This window comes from Lactuca sativa, chromosome 1 (assembly GCF_002870075.4).
Source record: "Lactuca sativa cultivar Salinas chromosome 1, Lsat_Salinas_v11, whole genome shotgun sequence".
NCBI classification, from domain to species: Eukaryota; Viridiplantae; Streptophyta; class Magnoliopsida; order Asterales; family Asteraceae; genus Lactuca; species Lactuca sativa.
In genome coordinates, this window is record NC_056623.2 from 11,442,244 (window position 1) to 11,457,464 (window position 15,221).

A 15,221-nucleotide genomic window follows, 5' to 3' on the forward strand; every position below is an offset into this window, starting at 1 on the left:
GATAGTGATTTGAGAAGGCGGCACCAGCAATGGCTAACGGCGGCGAACGAAGGCGGAGAAGTCACGCCAGGAGCAAGGGCAGTTGAGGCGCCGGCGACCACCATGAATGAATACGAACGGGGACAGAACAGAAGGAGAAAAAGAAGGGTAGAGGTGCGGTGGAAACGGTCATCGACCTCTCTCCCTCGCCGGTAGCGGAACGGAGGTAGCGCTTCGACTGGTGGTTCCCGACTCCGACGACAATGGCGGCTGGACACAAGGTTGGCGGCTGGAAGATCACCCGACGGCTGCTCCTTAGGTTTAGGGTTTCAGCGTATAGCGGGTTTATATATCCCGCATCATCCAAACTCCACTCCCATGTTTACACAAACAGTCCCTCTAACCCCATTTTCTTACAAAACAGACCCAAGATTTACCTTTTTAACCCATGATTCCATAAATCTTCACAATATAAATCCGGAATTTAACTTTTATCCCTTGCTTCCATAATTCCTTTCATATTGAGTCCTAAATGTTACCAAGCAGCCCCTGCCTTCAAAATTACTTATAATTTAGGTCCAAAATTTACACTTTAATCCCCGCCTTCTAAAATTATGACAATTAACTCCTCGAGACCATCACCTTGCTATATAATTATTTATTTTTAACTTCAATTCGTTCATTAATTAATTTATTTATTTAATAAATAAACGGGGATTTACACTATATCCACACATAGCTATATCCGAGTACTATAACTTTCATTTAGACCCTGTCGGCTAATTCTTAGCCGATCTTAAATTCAACAGTCTACAAAGATTACACTATTAACGACCATGTAAATTTGTAAGTTCTTCATACGGATTCCGTTCTCAACTGTCTTTATACCATTCGACTCCTATTAATGAGATCTTTAATTATCGTTTAGATTGTTTTGGCTAACAGCCAACTGATTTGAATTTTGATTTCTGGGCCCGCACTGCTGCACTGAAACTTCAAAAAATCTTAACTTCTTCTCCCTAATTCAGATTTGGACGTTCTTTATATGCACGTTCTCGGTTTTATAACAACTATGACTTTCGTTTAGATCATTTAGGCTAATAAGTAATCTATCAAAAATTTACTTTTATGATAGACTAAGTTGTCTCGATTTAATCGTGAAACTTCACAAAAGCATAACTTCTTCATACGAAGTCGGATTACGTGGTTTATATATCTATGGAAATTGTATTGATGTTTCCTACATGATTATGATGATTAAATGGTATAAAGAGTGTTATATCTCTACTTCAAATTTTATAAATGACAGTTTATATTGAATTCTATTGGAATGCGAAAATGGGGTGATACATATTTTTTTGGAAGGAAATAATCTTTGGATCGAGTTTTTTAAGGCATCCCAAATTGTGGTGATGATTACACACACGATGAATAAGATTTTGGGTTTTTTAGGGCAAACCAATTTTTATTTCATTTCTAGGCACACACAAACACATGATTCTTGTAACACCCAAAATCAGGAAGACCAAGAAAGGAAAGGAAACCCTAAGTTTAAGGATGACTCGTCGAGTCCAAGGAGGACTCGGCGAGTCCGAGCGGGATCCGGGTCGAGGAGTAAGTGACCGACTCAGCGAGTCGGCTAAGGGGAATCGGCGAGTCTGGTCTGAACGAGGAAAACCCTAATGTCGGGAGTTGTATCCTATATAAAGGGTGTTATGTCCCTCCCTCAGCCTCCATATCATCCTAGAGAACCTGTAGACCCTAGATTTCGTGTGAGCTTCCATCATTTGAGAGAAATAGCTTTGGAAGAAGGAAACTTTGGAAAGGAACTTGAAGATCAAGAAGGTTGCTTCAAAGGAGAGGTGTAGATCCGAGATCTACTTCAGTTTGTGTTCATCTTGGAGGTAATAAACTGCTATTTTCCCTCCTTTGCATCTAGATCTATTTTTGTTATAAGATTTGGGGTTTTATGGTTGTTTGAGACCCAATTCAAGTTTGGGGCGTAGATATGTTGTTTCCACTTCAGATCTAGTGTTGGGATGGCCCAATATGTCGTAAAGCATCAGAGGACGAGTAGTTGGTGAAGCCCTTTTGTCCTTAAACCTAGCCCTAGAGTGTTTTGAGCCTAGATCTCTTTAGTTATACGTAAAGTTTGCAACTTTACGTGAGGATTGAGCTTTGGAAGTATGGATCTATGATTTGGAGCCCCTGAATGGCTCGAAAAGCCACTGTATGGATTAAGAACTGGAGTGACTCGGCGAGTCACATGGGTGGACTCGGCGAGTTGGATGAAGTTGGGCAGGAACTCGGCGAGTTGGAAGAACAACTCGGAGAGTCTGTTGAAGATTGCCTTGGACTCGGCGAGTCTGTTCATGGACTCGGCGAGTCAAGTCGCGAAACCTCAAACCCTTCGAGTTAAGACTCGGATCAGTGCGTTGAGTGGGGACTCAGTGAGTTGGACAGGTCAGGACTCGGAAATCGGTAGACTCGGCGAGTCAGGGGCTGACTCGGCGAGTCGAGTCGCGGATGAAAGGATTCTGAGCTAATGAACTCGGCGAGTCAGTAGTCAGACTCGGCGAGTAGGGTTGATGAAGTTCTGGATAAAGTTTTCAATATTATCCATTATGATGCATCTAACCAACCCACCACTAACCCTAGATCCCATGTTACATAAAAAGACCCAAAATCTTGCGTGGCTCAAAAAGAAAGATAAAAAATGGTTCTTTTCATTCCAATGGTTCTAAAAGACCCAAAAATTCAAGAGACCTCGAGTTTGCCAAACTCCCTACAAATCCCATGAAATGGTCCAAAACATGCATAAAAACCTAGATCTACACATGAAAGAGCATAAAGCTTCAAGCTTGATTACTTACAAAGGTCCAGAAAATGCTTAGAAGGTTGATGAAGTTCTGAATCTAGACTTGTGACACCAAAAAAAGCTTGCTTCTTGACTCTAAAACACTAAAATCATCACACAAAGAAGAAAGGGTAGAAAATATGCTATGGTTTGCTTGCACTAAGTTCTTTGGGGGATACATAGGTTGATAGAAGGCAAACCTATAAGTTGATGCCTTTATATAGGGCTAATGGCTCGAGAATTAGGATTTCATTAAATAGATAGGGTGGGCCATGCCTACTAAGGGCAATGTCTTGCTTCTATGAAAATCCTATTTTTCTCAAAATCTCAAAATTAAACACTTCAACCATAAAATTCATACCGGCAAAATGGGTGTTACATTGACTTTAGATATTTCTTAAGTTTATTTGATATCTAGATTAGGCTTTATAGATTCTATATATTTTAATTATTATTAAAAATAGTCTTTCATTAATTTTTGAGTCTATTTTGTATTTTGATATATATATATATATATATATATATATATATATATATATATATATATATATATATATATATATATGCTTAGGTTATTGTATTCTAACTGATTATTGTATGGATGTGTGAATGATTTTGGGCCAATCATTTTACTTATTTTAAGAAGGTGATTACTACATATTGTTAAATTAAAGATAATTGAAAAATACCATCTAATTTCACTATAAGAGTATTTTAGTCAATTAGCATAAATTTAAAAAAAGGAAAATTGTAGATTTTATGGAATAATTAATTTTCTTAACTTTAAAATTTTGATTTTTTGGATAATAAATATATTAATTCGGATATTCTAAAAGAATATGTTTATGATCATTTTGAAAAAAAAAACATTAAATTCTGACAGAATACTATAAATATATATTATCAAGATTAATAATTTTTAATGAATACATATTTTATATAAAAAGAATTCATATCTTAAAATCAGTAATTACATTCATTTTGCACAAATACAACTATGAACATACATAAATGACTTTCATTCTGAAAGAATACAAGTAATAATTGTTAACAATAACATTTATTCTGAAAGAATAAAACTGCGAATGGTTAAAAATCAAATAAAAACATTGAAATCTAAGTAAAACACTAATACATTCTGATAGAATATTGTGCTAATCGATTATGATAGAAAAAATGATAATTCATTTTAAACGAATATTGTTGCCTTACTTTCGCCTTACTTTTCATTTTTCAACAGGCTTCGGACCGACATTTCAATTGTTGTTACCTTTACACATAGAATGTGTTTGTACTCTTCCTCTCCAAAATCAGCCAAAATCACCAATTGCATCGCATTCATATGCTTGAAACCACAGTCGCATTTCAAGTGATAACGCCATCAAACAACTTCTTATACATAATTTGATACCTCTTTTTTCCGAGCAAATCAACCTCATTTGATAAACCATTAATAAATTAAATCATAAAAAACTACTAGCAAAGACCGAAAACCATGATTCACATTTAGAGGAACCAAAAATTCACACCATAAACATGTTGGATTAGGTGTCTAAGCCCATAACGATTTTTGGTATGTACTTGATTTGATTATGAGCATAGTCCTTTTGGGTTGCCTTCACTCATGCAACTTGATAGGATGACAAGTGGAGAGAGAGAGTAGGAATTATTATATGAATAATAAATTGGTACTCAGATTGGTTTTATTAATATATTATATGATTAATATATTATTTGGAAATCATATTATTTAATTAGTATTAATCAGAAATTAATTTGGAATTAATTTAGTGGTCAAAAGTGACTTATTAAATAATTAGGGACTGATATTGCAAATCACAGATAGTTGCAATTGGGTTGATGGATCACCTTGGAATAAGGTTGGACAAATTATATGGGAAGCCCATAAAGCATTCATCCAAGGGGTATTCTAGAAGGTGTCCATGGTCTTCTTAAGGCCTAAGTAGTCATATTAGGGTTCCACCTAAAACCCTAGCAACCACAAGTATAAATAGACCCCAAAACTAAGGATTTTCGGCACTATGTTTTTATGAAACCCTAAGGTGGCCGAAATCCTTCTCTCCCATGTCTTCCTTTGCATTGAGTGTTTGTGACTCCATTAGTGGTGCAACACTTGGGGAACTAAACTTTCAAAGGTCAAGGAGTTCTTGTTATTGCTACATAACAAGTGAGGTAAGGTTCCAAACCTTATTTTACATATGAATTTCAAAATTGGTATGCTAGTATTAGGGTTTATGCTTTGGATGATTGTTTGCATGTATAACTTGAGAAAAACCTAAATACAAAGCATTAGAGTTGCATTTACACCATAGGAAAGTTGTAATGCTAAAAACCCATCAAAACATACCATAACAAGTTCTTTGATATCCTCGCTACTTTTTTAGTTATGTTCTGAAGGAAAGCAAAAGAATGACTCACTTCATCAGCTACTTTTTTTAGCTATGTTCACAAATAATTCATCTAGCATAATAAAAAAACACCAGATATTCGCATTAGTTATCAAAAGAAAAAAACAAAACCAAAGGATACAATCATCAAAACTAGTTTTGTAGCCTTGTTAAAGAGTCGATGTATATGCGTGAATCTAAATAGAATAAATAAATCATCTAAAAGAAAACAGAAATCAAATGATTTCTTCTATAATTCAAGTTCCTACAATCATATTTATATACAATTCTCAAAATTGAAAAAATATGTACCGTGAATGGCAATCATTATATATATATATATATATATATATATATATATATATATATATATATATATATATATATATATATATATATATATATATATATATATATATATATATATATATTCTAAAAGCATAGGCATCATACTTATCATTCAGTTTAAAAGTAATTATAAGTCTTTAATTATGATGTCTTCTAAATCTAAATTAAAATATATCTAAAAGTGAAGACGAATTAAAAAAATTATCTATGTAGAGTAGAATTTAAATACTTTTGTTATTATTGCACTTAAAAATGATGTTATGTTGGTGTTACATTTTCTAAATGTGGTTTAGGAATCCTCGCTCGCTCTTTATACTACGAGTAAGTTTACGACGATATTGTACTTATGAAAATCGGGTCTACTACTGTGGTCACCTTGTTTCATCTTGGTTGACTATTGAATGATTGCTTTTTGAATGTTGTGCTATATATAGAATGTCTTTATACGGAGTATATGTTTTTTTAGCATATTAAATGTTAGCTTTTCCTACTGACAATGAGTTAAAAGTAACGTTTCTACTTTCTCTATAAGATATTTTATGATGATGTTACTTTGTAAAGAGAAGTTAAATTGAACATGTAAAATGAGTTCTAGTACAATAATGTGGTAATCTTGAAAAGATAACCACACTTGTGATGTCCAATATATTTTTGCATCGTAGATCATTTTTCGTTATTGATATTCAAAACTAACCTTGTCAATTATGGAAGCTACCCTATAAAATATAAATAAGATCAATTGTAGTAATCAACACAAATGAATTTTGGTTCTAAAACGAAAACATATCTAAGAGGTTTAATTGTTTGAAATGAATTACTGAATTTATAGACTCACATATTTATCGACATCCAGATCGCATATATCCAATCTAGTTTCGGTGTCTCACCTAAAACACTACATGATGGTCCGAGATTGCATATTTCCAACTTAGTTTTAGTGTCTCATCTAAAACACTACATGATGGTCCGAGCCTAAATGGTGCAATAAAGACTTGGTTGGGGCCTAATTATTCCATAACATTTTAAATATTTATTAAATTTTCTTTTTTTGAAATGGCAAATAATTTAAATATCTCCTCTATCTCAGATTGAATCCATGATCTCATAGTTAGTTGTTAGATTATGAATCTCCTTTTTAGCCAAGTAGGCTAGCCCCAACTTATAAATATTTATTAAATGGTGTATGCATTTCAAATAGTGCAATATGCAATACAGTACTCTAAGACTGAAGGAAGTGACATGCGTGTAAGTACCCCATCTTGACGCACGCCAAGGGGATTCACAAGCTTCCACATACTGGTTCAACACACACAAAAAAAAAAAAAAAAAAAAAAAAAAAAAAAAAAAAAAGAGAAATGGTTGATAGTGGACTTTGATTGGTCCTTTTGCTTTTGCTTGTTTTTTCCAAAATTAAATGGCTATGATTGGTTTTTTTTTTTTTTTTCTAAAATCCAAGATGTAAGAGTTTATAACAGAAGTTTAGATGGCATGTAAAAATATAATGAGGAAATGTTTAGCACACGCTAACACATGCATACTATCACTCCCTTTAGTCTAAGGTCTTGACATCCATCTTTCAAAAGTTTGGTGTTTTGTCTTCATGAATAACATGACATGTATATATATAAAAAAATGATTGTCATGCTTTTTAATAGACATTGCTACCATTCCTCTTAATCTAGGTCTTGGCATCCATTTTTCAAAAGTTTGGCGATTTGATATCAAATATAAAATGTGTAATTGCATAAAGACTAGAGTTTCTAACTCAGGAGCATCCAAAATGTTATTGCTAGTGTTATGTGATGTGATTGACATTCCACATAGTCTCTGGGACAGACTGGCATGAGTCGTTAAGATGATACGGTTTACCATTTTCAATACAATATCCCTTATCATTTAAAGGTCTATGGAATGAGATAGTAGTTCTATAGTTATGACTAACCACAGTTCCCCCACTTTCCTAGTAACCAAATGTAGAATGTCCAACATTTATATTCATACCATACGGTGGCAATGGGGGCTAGCATGTCGTTGCCTATTGTGATCAATATACATTCGATATATTTATGTGGGACAAGTAAATGACTTTCTAATGGGTAGTACAATCAAACATCAATCGATAAGAACCTGGGAGGTATTAGCATGATCAAGGATATGTCAAATAAATTGAACATGCGTTGATAGTTCACACAAAGTGAGGCTACCGGTCTAAATGGCGTCCTTTTCAAATTCTTGAAACATTTTTGGAGTATAGTTGAGCCGAATATTATGGCTTTTGTGATGTACTTTCACGTTCTGGATTTCAGCCTTTAGGGTGTAACCTTCCTTCTTAACTCTTATTTCCAAAGTATCAAACCAAATGTTTGTTAAATTTTGGTTTGTTAGAGACTATAAGCTTATTAGTCTTATTGGGTGGGTACTAATACCATTTTTTTTTTGTTAAATTGTTGGTCAATCGTTAGGCAATGGTTGTTGGGGATGTTATTTGTAACAAGCAATTGACCTTCGTTAAAGACTGAAATTCTAGATTAAAAGTGGATGGGTTTGTTGATACCATTAGTCCTTAAAAAAAGATTCAAAAATAGTGATACGTTGATATCCTTCAATTACCATTCAGATTATGGTACCATCACACATGTGGATTTTGTTTGATAGTTAAAACCCGAGCGGATAAAGTGGCGGGGACTGCCAAATGGAAGTTTATTGAACCTGTTATTTTCCCACTTGACAAACTTTTAATGCCTAGTTTGACTTTATGTCCATAAGGTGACACTTTTTAGTTGATTTATTTATAATTTACCTTTAATGAATTCAATAACAGTTTTCAATTAAAATAGAAACTTCATATATATATATATATATATATATATATATATATATATATATATATATATATAGAGAGAGAGAGAGAGAGAGAGAGAGAGTTAGGTTCAAGTGTTTTCACCATCTATTGTGTGCATGTATAACTGATTCTGTACCAATCATTTTAGTTATTTTAAGAAAGTAATTAATGCATATTAAATGTTGAAGATTAATTAATATTCATTATATCTTCAATATGTAATATGCATTAATTACTTTCTTAAAATTAACTAAAATGATTGGTCCAGAATCAGTCATACATGCACACAGTAGACAGAATAACCTAACCATATATATATATATATATATATATATATATATATATATATATATATAGTTTTCATTTATATTTAATACTAACTGTTTATAAAATTAAATTAATTTAGAAGTTATTAAGACATAACCCATATTCTATATAATAAGACAATATAAAAGTCGAATTGTACGTTGCGTTGAAGGCCGGGTCCAGTTGGATGACAGAAGCCACCGACATAAATTTGTACCGTGTTGTCGTCATTGGTGTTGGATATGCACCAAATCTTTTATTTTCATGGACCCAAAATTTCCTTCAAAATTATTTACGTCTCATTCCCGTATCCCCACGGACTTCATAGGATATTATTTTATACCATATCTTTTGTAGGTATTATTTCACGACTTATATCTTATCTTCTTGTAAAAAAAATTAACTAAACATCGATTATATTATATTTTTTCTAATGAAATGTAATTATTTGAAAATGTGATCACTTTTACTCATCTTGATAGCATATAAATATAATTTATTAAATTTGTTATGACTTAGCTATATTATAAACTAATTGGGATGGCCTACGCCACCACGTTCCTAATGTTAGTCTTAGACAAATAGTATTTATATAATTTCGTTATTATATCGAGAGTGTAGTAAATAAGGACAATTTATGTAATATTATTATTATACAAGGATCATTTTTGTAATTTTTGCGATTACATAGTGACCACATCTATAACTTTGTTTAACACAAAGATCATTACTATAATTTTATTTTACACAGGGCCCATTTCTATAAATTCTCTGTTAGATAAGGATCATATATGTAATTTTATATTACACAATGACTATTTCAATAATTTTATCATACATAAGAACCATTGCATAATTATATATAGGGACCACTTTGTCATAATTAAGGACTTGTTAAGTAGACACTCAGGTCATCCAAGAACAAGCAAATGGTCATGGATCCGGAGTTTCCGAAACTCCAAGATCTTCTAAGAAAGGGACATAAAGAGACAAAAATCACCTCCCAAGCCTATATCTATGCATGAAAACGAATAAAACTAGGAAATTTATGACTTTAATGCTTATAGAGGGTATAGAAGATGGAAACTTCAGGTGGACAAAACTCTCCAACACCAAGGGTCTCCTTCAACAGAACTCATAAAACTCACACAATGGATCACTAATACACATATAAGGCTAGGGTTTGCATTTGAGGGAATGGAGGTTGAGAATAAAGCAAACCCTAAACATCACATTCCTTAAATATGACTCAAGGCTCGAGACCTAGGATTTGGGTTGTGACGGCTACACATCTCGACCAACATAAGGTCGTGCCACTACTTAATGGTGTGGCACGCGTCGCAACCATTAAGTAGTCGCATCGCGACCCACCCAAAACCCCAAATCAAAAATTAACTTAAAGAAGATCAAGGGACAAATTGCATACAAAAACCACATGTTACAAATATGTTACGGGGAAAACAAATCCAACGAACTTTAAATGACCATCTTAGTGTACATATTTCATATCGGCAAATATGGAGTGCGAAAATGTATGCTCTAAATATGTTGACTTTCTTTATATTGTTACAATTTTAAAAGGAAGAATCTGGGAACCGTTAATATATAAAGACATGTTAGGACAACAAATTTGAATACTCTTTCATGGTTATCGGTTGCGCGGTAAAGTTTCTTATATAACGAGTAATTTCAATTATTTTTATACATGTATTTGATTTAATGACTAATCTATTAAATTATGTAGGTTCGACCATTCCAAACATATTTATGTCATATTATTATCATTAACGGAGCACATCTTAAAAGGAAGACAAAATTGCACGAATGGTCTCTATGTTATGTCACAACTCGCACGTTTGGTCCAAAAAAGTTTGGACTAGCACCAGTGATCCAAACTTTTCATTTTGTTGCAAATTTGGTCAAATCTGGTTTTAACTTTTTTTATACTGAAGGTTTTTTCCTTGATTTTTTTTTTCAGTTTTTTCATTACAAAATTTTTTAAAAAAAGGAAAAGGAAAATACCCCCCCTCCCTTCTCTCTCTCTCTCTCTCTCTCTCTCACACACACACACACACACACATTTTACTAAAGAAACAAACCCAAAAAAGTATCCATAGCTAACTTCCCTTCTTCTTTGTTGGTGATTGTAGTGTTATCAACATATTTTGATGTAATTATTATTAATAATGGATAAGTTGAGTTCCATTTACTAACCGAGATAGGAGGTGTGGGGTGCACACTCAAAGTGATAAATGTGAACTTGGGAATTCGGGGCTCCGGGGGCAACGCCCCTGGGTGTAGAGTGCCAAGGGGTTACGCACCTCGCGGGGTCCAAGCGGCAGAGCCCCTGGTAGTGGTGAATGTTCTGTTTAATGTAACATCCTGGAAAATTTCCATGAATGAGATTATAGGGATTTTTAAACAATTAAGAAATCCTACTCGACGAGTTGGAGGCCCCAAATCATCGTATAGAAACCAAGAAGGGTCGCGTATTCCGGAAAACCTACTTGACGAGTTGGAGCAGATTATGATAACCCTAATTTTTAGGGTTTGCACCATATTTAAAGGACCTTAAGTCCTCCCTCCATCCTCCCTCACCACCTTTCACGTCCAGAAACTAACCCTAATTGAGCTAACCTACTATTTGAGTGTGTGTGAGGCTAAAAGTGTGTGTTTGGTGCATTTGTTGAAGAGACTTGAAGATTGAGAAGCTTGAAACAAGATAGAGCTTGTATATCCAGTATCTACTTCATTTTGGCGTTCATTTGAAGGTAAAAAGTCATTACCTTGATCACTTTCTTGTTAGATCTCTTCATTCTAGAGTTTCGGGTCATTCTAGCTTGTTCTTGAGGCATTTCTGGTATTGAGCACGTTTTGAAGTAAGGAGTTCAGATTTGGATTCCTCTAGGCCCTCATAGACATAAAGTTCTCGACTTTATCTAGCTTTGGCCTTTCTCCATGCCCTAAACCTCTTCCTAAGACTAATTTTGGGTGTTTTAGCCTCTTGAAGCCTTGCATGCACGTAAAGTTGGCAACTTTACGTGGTAACTACACCCTAGGAGGCTAGATCTACAGTTTGGAGCCTCGGTTTAGCTTAAGAGCATTTAAATGAGAAAATGGCTGAAGGAACTCGACGAGTTGGATGAGGGTTTCCCGCTTTTTGGATTCTGAGTGAACTCGACGAGCTAGAGAGATAACTCGATGAGTTGGTTAGGGTTTTCCCGATCTTCTGGACACTGCATGAACTCGACGAGTTGTTTGGTAACTCGGCGAGTTGACTCAGGTTTTTGCGGTTTTTTGAGTTCTGAAGGAACTCGACGAGTCTATAAGTTGCACTCGACGAGTTAGGTCAACATGGGCTGTTGACCTTGACCGTTGACTTTGACTTTGATCAAGGGTTGACCAAGTTGTCTTCCGAGGGTATCTTGGTAATTTGGGAATTTATGGAATTGGGTCAATGGTGGTTGTAGGTGTTTGTGCTTGGAGCTGTGATATTGCCATATTTATACCTATTTTAGGCAATATTTAAGTACATTTTTATTAATAAGTTGATAATATGTTTAGAATAATGGTACTTATGACTTTAAATTGTTATTTTCAGTCAATTAAAAGTATTTTCGAAGAAAGGGACCAAAAGTGACAATATGTAGAATATGGGAGACTTGGAACACAAGAGATGAATAAATCCACGAAAATTACTAAACCCACGACGTGGCCGGGCTAGCCACGACGTGGCATGAGAATTCTAGAAGATAAAGATCGTGTTATGGAGGAATCCTTGCCCGATAAGGATAACTTGGAACTCACGACGTGGCCTGGATAGCCACGACGTGGCGCGAGATTTTGGAGAATATTTAAGCATTCTTGATCATTACGAAGGAGAGACTTTTTGGCTGAAGAAAGGAGTTCCAAAAGGCGATTTGGAGCAGAAGAAAGGTTCTGGAAAAAGGTTTTCAACACCAAAAGAGTGAAGGTCCACAATTTAGTTTAATTATTTGTTAACTAGAACATGTTTTATATCACTTTGATTTGTGTTAGTATGATAGTTGCTATTATGAGCAGTTGAATCTAGCTACTCTTGTTTAGCTAGATGAAGCTCCTAACTTATGAATAGCTTAATTTTTATGGATTTATTTAGTTGGTAAATTGCTTGAGTTTGATTTGTATTCACCTAGCATGCTCCTGTTTGTTTCTCTAATTGCTTGATTGCATGTTCTGTGTAGCTTAGTGACCATTAACTGTCTGAACTTGTTTACCTAATGATTTAGTGAACATTGAATTGTTAGAGCTAGGATTGACCAATCTTAGTAACTAGAATAAATAAACTTAGCTATGCTAGAGAACGTGGATTGTGACTATAATTGCGTTTATAACCAACTCAATAATCCATAATCATTAGCTAACCATAAGGAAGAAGTGGATTCAAACTAGACAAGAGTGTGTTTATATTCATAATTAGTTCTGTGTTTAATTGTGTGTGAACATACATAGTTTGACATGAATTAGTTAATTATTGGTAAAGTTAGAACAAAATTACTAATACAATTAAAACCAACTCAATAATCCATAATCATTAGCTAACCATAAGGAAGAAGTGGATTCAAACTAGACAAGAGTGTGTTTTTACTTATTGAATTTGAGTTAAGTTCGTCTGATCTTGTAAAATCAGATAAAACCCCCTTTTAAACTTGTTAATAATTAGGTTAATTTAATAGTAAGTAGATTAATTAGTAACACTGTTCCCTGTGATCGACACCCGACTTACCCAAGCTATACTGTAATCCAACTAGGTACACTGCCTATAAGTGCATAGTTAGTTTAAGTTTGTTAGGTTATAAATATTAAAATTAGTGGGTACTTTTGTGCACATCAAGTTTTTAGCGCCGTTGCCGGGGAACGGCTTAGTTTATTAGCTTATTTATTTGCATTAAATTAATCGATCCTTCTTGTGGAGTAAAACCCACAAAAAGTTAATTTTTTAGCAAAGTTTAATTTTTATTTTAATCACAGAGTCCACGACGTGGCCAGATACGTGCCACGACGTGGACACCTAGCACTCTAGATTTTTTAGTTGTTAGTTAGTTTTTCTATTTTAGTTCAGTTTTACCTTGTTTATTTAGTTTATCTGTAGGAGTTCATGACCAGAGGCTCAAACACACCCTTGGTGACACCACTTGAAGATCCCGAGTCTGCAATTCACAAGAAAAAGACGCCCTTACAAGAATTCAAGTCAACTTTTTCAAGGAAGTCGGGAAAGAAGACAGGAGAGTCAAGTTCATCCTCAAAGCACAAGAGCAATTTTGAGCACTTGGATCAAATACCCGTCCAAACCGAATCCGATTACGATACCAAGCCCGAATTTGAAGAACATACGAGCGAACCCGAGAACGAGCCAAGGAACGAGATGGCAACAATTGAAGAGATGTCCATGGGAGCTTACAAGAAGCGGATCCAAGAAGATGTGGGTCCCAGTTTAGTCCATCCCGCAATAGCTGCCACTGCCACATTCGAGTTGAAGGGGCACATCTTGACTGCACTGAAGGATATCCCATTCTTTGGGAAAGATCATGAGGATGCTTTTAAGCATCTAGATGAAGTCAATGACATTGCGGATTACTTCAATGTCCCAAATGTCAACAGAACACCATCTTGCTTAGGATGCTTCCCATCACTTTCAAAGGAGCTGCTAAGGAGTGGTTAAAATCACTTCCACCGGGTACAATTACCACTTGGGATCAAATGCGTGAGCAATTTCTGGATCAGTTTTGCCCACCATCCAAGATAGCTAAACTCAAGAAGGCAATAGCCAACTTTGAGCAACAACCGGGGGAATCATTATACGAAGCATGGGAGCGGTACAAGGGGTTGCTCAGAAATTGCCCTCAACATGATCTAAATGTGCAACAAGAGATGTCGATTTTCTATGATGGGGTTAACGTTATGACTAGACAACTCCTTGAATCTCAAGGACCTTTGACAAAGAAAAATCCAAGGGAGGTCAATGAGCTGATTGAAGAATTCGCGAAGCACTCTCGCGAATACCACAACCCTAGGAAAGATGGAATCAAAGGCGGTGGAGGGGCCCAAAGTGAAGAAATAGTAGCTGTAATGGCCATGCTGAATAATTTGGATCGAAGGATAACACAAATGGACCAGTCAATTCATGCCATAAGAATAGGTTGCGAGAGATGTAGTGGTCCACACTTGACCAAGGACTGCAATTTAGATGAGTTTGGGAACAGAAAAGCTCAAGCGTGCTACTCGAGTGGGGATAAGTTTGATGAGGACTGGAGGAAACCAAAGAAGGAGTGGCTGCCATATGAAGAGTATAAGAAGCAAAAAGAAGAGAAGTATAGGCAGACAGGTCGAGGCTTCTATCAAAAGGAGCAGCCACCAGCTGAGAAAAAACCCGATCTAGAGACCATATTAATGAAGTTTATGGAAGCTTCGGAAAAGAGACATGATGCCACTGATTCTGCTA

At 35.0% G+C, this 15,221-nt stretch overlaps 1 non-coding gene across 1 annotated transcript; it reads right to left on the reverse strand.

The window, feature by feature from the left end:
- Positions 1–14,527: 14,527 nt before the first annotated feature.
- Positions 14,528–14,634, reverse strand: LOC111904202 (small nucleolar RNA R71). Its single transcript, XR_002854450.1, has one exon. It is a non-coding gene; the product is annotated as a small nucleolar RNA R71 (small nucleolar RNA).
- Between the last annotated feature and the right edge of the window lie 587 nt (positions 14,635–15,221).